Genomic DNA, 7343 nt, shown 5'->3' with positions numbered 1-7343 from the left:
GAAGAAGAAGAGGAGAAGCAAGAAGTAGAAGAAGAGAAGGAGGACGAAGTATAAGGAGAATAGCAGAAAAATACTTTTGAGTGACGGTGTCGTGATTTTTAAAAAAATTTTCTATCGGAATTCAAATTTCCGTTCTAATTTTTGTAAAAATTTGTTAATTTTCTCAATAAAGTTTGTTGAAAAAATCCTATTTTTTAAATTTAAATAAATTTCAATAATAAATCATTTTTATGCCCCTTTCCGTCAATTTGATGCCCAATTCCATTTGGCACAAAAATTTCAAAAATATGACTTAATTTATTATTCAACTATCAAGCCGATAATTTTTCTTATGTCTCAAGTCTATCAATTTCAATAAATTCCAATAAAACAACTAGAAAATAGCAATTTTTTTTCGCGTAATTTCGATGCATAAATCAAAGATTCTCAACATTTTTTTAGAATATTGTTGTGTATCGTAAAAAGTATAGAAAAGAAAAACAGCAGTGAGCGAAGAATTACTTAAACTAAAAAAATTTGATTCTTGTATTTTCTAAAATTAATATTCATCATAATAGAAGAGTGATAGTAAATTGACCAAATTTCGACTGGGAAAATGTGAAAACCAACCTGGAAAAATCGGGAGCAGACGAGTACTTGATTTTCAATTTCTACTGAACACCTATTTCAAGAAAAGTTGTGGATGTAACGGATAAAAGTATGAACAACTGTTGACTCGTTTTTCCTGAATTCTCTGTATCTGAGTTAAGAAGCTATGTGCATATCTATGTACTCTGCTTGGAATTGAAGGTAAAGTTATTCCAAGTTTCTCAGACAGAACTAAGACACCGAATGAGAACTCTTACGACAGAATAGAGTGCAGGAAAGCACATTCATTACTTCCTCTACCTTCCGTTGAACTATCAAGAGCTTCTAGAAGAGCGGGGAATGCAGGAAGTTGTTTCATTAAGGTCAACACTGCTTCGAGCATTTCTATACACCTTGTTTTACACAGTGTCTTTGAAAACTATATTTACCTGGCTCAATTCAATCGGAGATATGGAAAGTTGCTGTATACTGCAAGAAGTTACATCTTGGAAATTCCGGTTTGGACTTTCTTAATTATTCCACTCATTTTCATCTGCCATTATTGTGAAAAACTCGTAAGACTTTTTTCGATTCGATTTACTTCAGCGCGAATTCTGAAGCTAGATTTACTATAAAATTTCCTTGGACGAAACAACTCCCAGTTGCATCTATAATTTCATGTTCTATATGATACGTTTTGGACACAACATAAAACCATCATTTAATAATTGGAATAAGCTTAATTGAGGTACAATCTGCGAAACGGTTTTTGTTGGCAAAAATCTTGAAGAAGCCTATGGATATTTAGCGTCAGTGTGTGAAGTAACTTTTCTTAATTTCATAACTTTCCCATTTTCTGAATAATTCTCGTATTCAATGGCAAACAGAAACATTATCTAAATAGTTTTAGTTTGAAAATAACTAGGTATAAGACATCAATCAATCCAAAATATAAGTCGAATTCACTTTATTTACAATCCAAATTACAAATATAATGATATGAATATTCACTATCTATGGAAATTTAAATACCCAGATCTGATCGACGGTTATTGAACAAAGTCATAGAACATTCTAATCCCGGAGCTTTTGGCGAACATTATCTAATCAAAGTGTATTTCGAACTAGAGTTTCCATAAATAATCCAATTGTTTTATCCTAATTTCACAAAATCTGGTTACAATTGTGAGGAATCAGCGATCAATGTCCAATTTAGCGGAGAATCAATTGAACTACTCATATTATTGATTGTTATACTAATAGATGGAGTATTGTCAATATTCTCAGTAGTTCTAGAATCACTAATTTCATTTATTATTTATTCTGCTACTTTTTAATTTTTTTCTGTATCCTTATATTCTGCTTGATTGCGATTGGTTTTTTCTATCAGATCACCAGATGCAACATTTTCCTACAGACAAATTTAAAAATTACTATATTTAAAATTGGTATTTTCATCTTACCTCTTCATTCGCAAATTTATCCTCAAAACCACTTGATGAAGGACTGGCTTTTCCACTACATTCAATTTGTGATTGCTCTTCTTCTAATATACTTTCCGTTGTTAAATTGATCATTAGAGCTGTACGCAATAGCAGAACATTGTAAAATAAAGTGTTACGACAAACCTGCTAATTTAAAGAAGACTACACTGTTCATATTCCTTTTATTATTCCAAGTCCAGATGATAATTTTGTTTTTTCTTTTGCTGTAAAAACGACATATTTTTTTATATAGCATATTTGTCTTCTGAGTAGAAAGGTAGAGGATTAAGTTTTAATAAACGAAAGACAAAGAGTTATTTTCTTCTATTTTTTTTTTTCAAAATGTATATATTTTGCATAGAATAAATATTTTAATTTAATCATGACAACGTTAAGTTCTGTAGATAGAATTGGTCACAACATTACGCAGGCAAAACTCAAAGTTATAAAAGTTTTACATTTGTTTTTCTTATGACGGCGAACCGAGGAGATGGCCGAACCAGAATTTGTTGCGATTATCGAAAATTAAACAAAAATATAATACGCGATAGATTTCCACTTCCCCTTATTGAAGATGTCCTAGACAGCTTACAGAGAGCAAGGATATTCAGCACCCTTGATTTGAAAAATGGATTTTTTCATGTACCTGTTGGAGCAAGAGCACAAAATATACTTCTTTTGTAACGCCGATTGGTCAGTACGAGTTTATGAAATGTCCATTTGGAAGTAGTAGTCAAGCAGTTTTCCAACGATTCATCGCTCATGTCTTCAGGGAGTTGACTGCAGGAATGTACGTTATATACTACATGTTATCATCTTGAGTGCGAACGAAGAAGAGGGGATAGAGACAGCTGCAGAATATGGACTAGAAATGAAAAAGAAAAAGTGTCAACTGTTGAAAACCGAGGTAAAATTTTTAGGATACATAGTAAGTAACAAACAAGTCCCAATCATAACTACACACCTATGCAAATATACATAGTTATTGAGCATTCTTTTAGCAGCGATCTAGTGACGATTCGAAGCTTCACCGGATATACTACATGAGTAGAAAGACGACCCCTGCAGAGATGAAGTATACAAGCTATGAGCTCGAAATACTCGCCATTATTAAAAGTGTGAAGAAATTCCGAATCTACTTGCTAGGAACGAAATTTAAAATAGTTACAGACTGTAATGCATTCATAAAAACCATGGAGAAAAGGGACCTTACAACAGGAGTTGCACGATGGGCCCTGATGCTAGAAGAATTTCAGTATGAAATTGAGTATAGACGATGTAGGCAGATGGCGATAAAAAGGATTTTGACTACCGAAGAGTATGAAGATTTTTATTTAGAGCATGATATATTGTATAAATACGATAATGGATTAAAATTACTTGTCATTCCAAAGAACATGCAGACTTAAAAAATAATAAAAGTCCACGAGATAGGAAATTTTTGAAAGAAAAAAACACAAGGAGTAGTAAACAAGGAATTTTACATACCAAGACTAAAAGACAAAATAGAAACGATTAAAAATAACTGTATACCTTGTATATTATGGAATAAAAAGGAAGGAAAGAAAGAATGAATGCTTCATCATATACAAAAACTAGAAGGTCCGCTAGAGACGTATTACGTCGACCAAATAGGACCAATGCAGTGAACAAAAAAATTATCAGCACATTTTTGTGATAGTTGATGACTTTTTCAAATTTGTGTGGCTTTATCCAACAAAATCAACCACGACGAAAGAAGTGACATGTTGTCTTGAAAAATAGCGTAAAATATATCACTTCGTCCTGTACGAAAGAAAGAAGGAATGCTTCATCCTAAAATCAACAAAATCAACGACGACGAAAGAAGTGATATGTTGTGAGCGTAAAATATTTGGAAACCCGTCAATGATAATATCTGACAGAGGATCCGCGTTCCGTTCTGAAGAATTCGAATTATATTGCCGAGAAGAAAATATTAAACATGCGTCAACAACTTGTGGAGTCCCACGAGGTAATGGACAAGCGGAAAGGGCAAATAGGACCCTTATACCAATCTTAACAAATCACAATTTTGAAGAGCCAGGAAAGTGGTACAAATACGTTGACAAAGTACAGACTGCCTCTAATTCGACCTATCAGCGTGGCATAACTACCACACCCTTTGAAGTATATACATCTGATCCAAAATTAAAGAGAAAATTTTTAGATCCACACGAAATTGTTAAGGTTAAAGAAAATGATAGATATGACGTTGTTAAAATCGGAGATCACGAGGGACCCAATCGAACGACAACATGCGCTGAATATATAAATCCATGGGTCAGCTATGAAAGAGACGATTCCGAGGCGGATTCTGAGCAGAATGGCCCAATGTAGGATCGAGATTATTGCTCTACTCCATCCTACGGCGAGGCGCAAATTCTGTAATAACAGTGTTTTCTTTCTAACCGGCGTTTTAAGCAGAAAAGAACCCTAGACAACCAAGAAAATCATTTAGTTATTTATTGCGTTATGCAGTTCTGTGGTGATACGAGGATGTATTGAAAAATTCTTAGCCTACTATAAAACCAAACAAAATTTCAATGACAAAATATTTTATTACGCAACAAGACCTCCACACCTTTTATTACCTCATCGTTGGGAGAAAATTTACGATCTATTGAACTTTTTTTCAGTTGAGTGATCAGTAATGTCGGATAGTAATCTCCAGTTATTGTTCTACCCTTATTAAAAAAATCAATCATGATTACTCCATGGCAATCCCAAAAAACTGGAGCAAGAACTTTTCTAGCACAATTTTGAACACGAAACTCCTTAGGTCTGGGAAAACCAGAGTGTCGCCATTCCATCCATTGTTGCTTTGTTGTTATAAACTGTATCGATATTTTCGAGGACTGACACAGGGCTGGCCTTCCCGATCGGTCATCATCTTCAATGGAAAATTTACCTCGTAAATCTGCTCACCTCTTAACGCTTCTAAATACAGGTACTTGATGATGGCTCGATACTCCAATTTTTCGATTTTCACATTTTCGGTGGACATATTTTTTCTTTCAATTTATTGCGTAACTCTGGTTTACGTTTTTGACGTAAAACTTAACACTGACACTTTTAATAAGTTATTGTTCGGTATGCTATGGTAACGCAATATTTTGTTTATGCATGGAACTGGTCTAGGCTACCAACTTATAAATACATCGTCGTATAGTTCAAATCGGGGAAGACAATAACCCCCCCACTTTGGGATTCTCAAATATTTGAGGTTACCTACTCCAAAATAACGTTTTCATCACTTTAGGGTTATGTAACACACAATACCAATTTGTTGGGGTTTATCTAAGAGATACAAAAATTTTAAATTGTTCACAATATCCAGTACAAAATGAGTAATTACTGAACTTACCACTGAATTTGAAAATTGTTCTAAATCAGTCTGAATTATTATAGCTAGTATTTCCTACAAGAAATAATCCATTGATGATTTGCAGTTATTACAAATACCAAAAACAGTTGAATCACCTCTTCCTGTAGTTTTTTGTATCTTTCGACCAAATGGATCAAATTCCATATTTTTTTCAATGCCTTTAGTGAGTTACTAATTCAATTAACTAACCATTTGAAATCAAATTATACGCGGTAATATCTTTTGTTTTGTACAAAACACATAGAAACTAGAGAACATCGAAACAGGCGTCATACAGTGTAATAGTGAGTGTGCGTGGTAGTAGTAGTAAATGCAGCACACAAATTGTTCTCACGTATTTTATGAAATAATCATCACTTTTCCCCTTTTGTTCACTATCATCATCTTTATTAGCCATTCGAAGTATTATCTGATCTGGAATTGTCAGTATTAATATTGTCATTCGTTTTCTTAATGCGTATTTGACACTTCTCAATTTGTCACTATGCAATCCAATCAACCGTTTATTCCATAATTATATACAGTGAAACTTGGTTAAGTGAGACATCAAGGGGCCTGCACTGTCGTTTCACTTATAGAGGTATTCCACTTACCCAGTGTCTCAGATATACAGGTATAAATAAATATCTGTCTCATTTACATAGGGTTCCATTAATAGAGGTGAGAATACAGGTTCTTTCAGTTATACAGGTTAAATTATTAAATAAAATAAAAGAACGTGTTATGTGTGTAAATGAGTTTTAACACCTTTGAAACATCGCGGAGATTTGGATTTTCCGATTAATAGGATAGGCAACTTTTCAGTTCCTGACATGTTAGCAACTAGAAGTATTGTAATGCGCTCTTTACTGAGTTTTCCGCCATGACAAGACTCACCTTCTAAGGTAAAAGTTTTATCGGTTAGACACTTGTAAAATAAACCCGTTTCGTTTGCGTTCAAAATATCATCAGCAGAATAATTGCGTAATAGAAGTGGTAGGTCTTCAATCCATTGGCTACATTTGTTAACATCAACAGCGTTACTTTCTCCACAAATTGCTTTGAAAACTATACCGTTTCTTTTCTTAAACCCTTCCATCCAACCATTGCTGCTACAAAAATTATGAATATCGAGCCTTCGCGCGAAATCTTGTGCCTTTTCTTTAATCATCGGTCCACTTACCGGAACGTTTTTGTTACGAAGTTGCTTGACCCATGTTAGCAAACACTGTTCAAGTTCAGGATATTCTCATAAACGTACACGTTTTAGTTTTCCTTGTCCTTCAGAACATTGTGATTCAATTTTATGTTTACTCTGAACTATTCTACAAAGAGTAGATTTTGGCACATTAAATTCGGCACAAACTTCTTCGCGTGTCTTCCCACTTTCATAAACGGATATTAACTTCAGTTTTTCACGTAATGATAACGATTGTAACTTTCGTTTTGGCATTTTTCAAATAAACATCTGTATGATAGTAAAGCGAAACTAAAACTGAAGGTAATTGAAGCTCAAAATTTGTACTTACGTACTTGAAATTATGTGTGGAATTTGTGGGTAGAATAAGAATGAGTAAACAAACAATATTATCTCAATTACAGAGGTTTATGCATATAAAATTTACTCGCTATCTCAGTTATAGAGGTAACTATGATGATAAATCGAAAGAACAAATCCCAGATATAGAGGCTTACCTCGTCCCACTAACAGAGGTAATTCAGTGCCAAAGTGTTAGGACCTCAGCATGAGTTCCAGTTATGGAGGTTTCTCACTTATCCAGGTCCCACTTAACCGAGTTTCACTGTATATTCAGATTTGAGATCATAATTGAAGGTATCTAAGGCTCCATTTTCCGATTCTTTTTCATACTTATACAATTCGAAATTATGTATGATTGTACCATTCA

The 7343-nt window shown here is 33.7% G+C and overlaps 1 long non-coding RNA gene across 1 annotated transcript; it reads right to left on the bottom strand.

The window, feature by feature from the left end:
* Positions 1 to 1919: 1919 nt before the first annotated feature.
* Positions 1920 to 2243, bottom strand: LOC130903041 (uncharacterized). Its single transcript, XR_009060528.1, has 2 exons — positions 2031 to 2243; positions 1920 to 1978 (listed from the first exon to the last, which is right to left on the bottom strand). It is a non-coding gene; the product is annotated as an uncharacterized LOC130903041 (long non-coding RNA).
* Positions 2244 to 7343: the final 5100 nt, after the last annotated feature.

The sequence above is a fragment of the Diorhabda carinulata genome, chromosome Y (genome assembly GCF_026250575.1).
Source record: "Diorhabda carinulata isolate Delta chromosome Y, icDioCari1.1, whole genome shotgun sequence".
Lineage (NCBI taxonomy): Eukaryota > Metazoa > Arthropoda > Insecta > Coleoptera > Chrysomelidae > Diorhabda > Diorhabda carinulata.
This window is presented reverse-complemented; position numbering and strand designations above follow the sequence as displayed.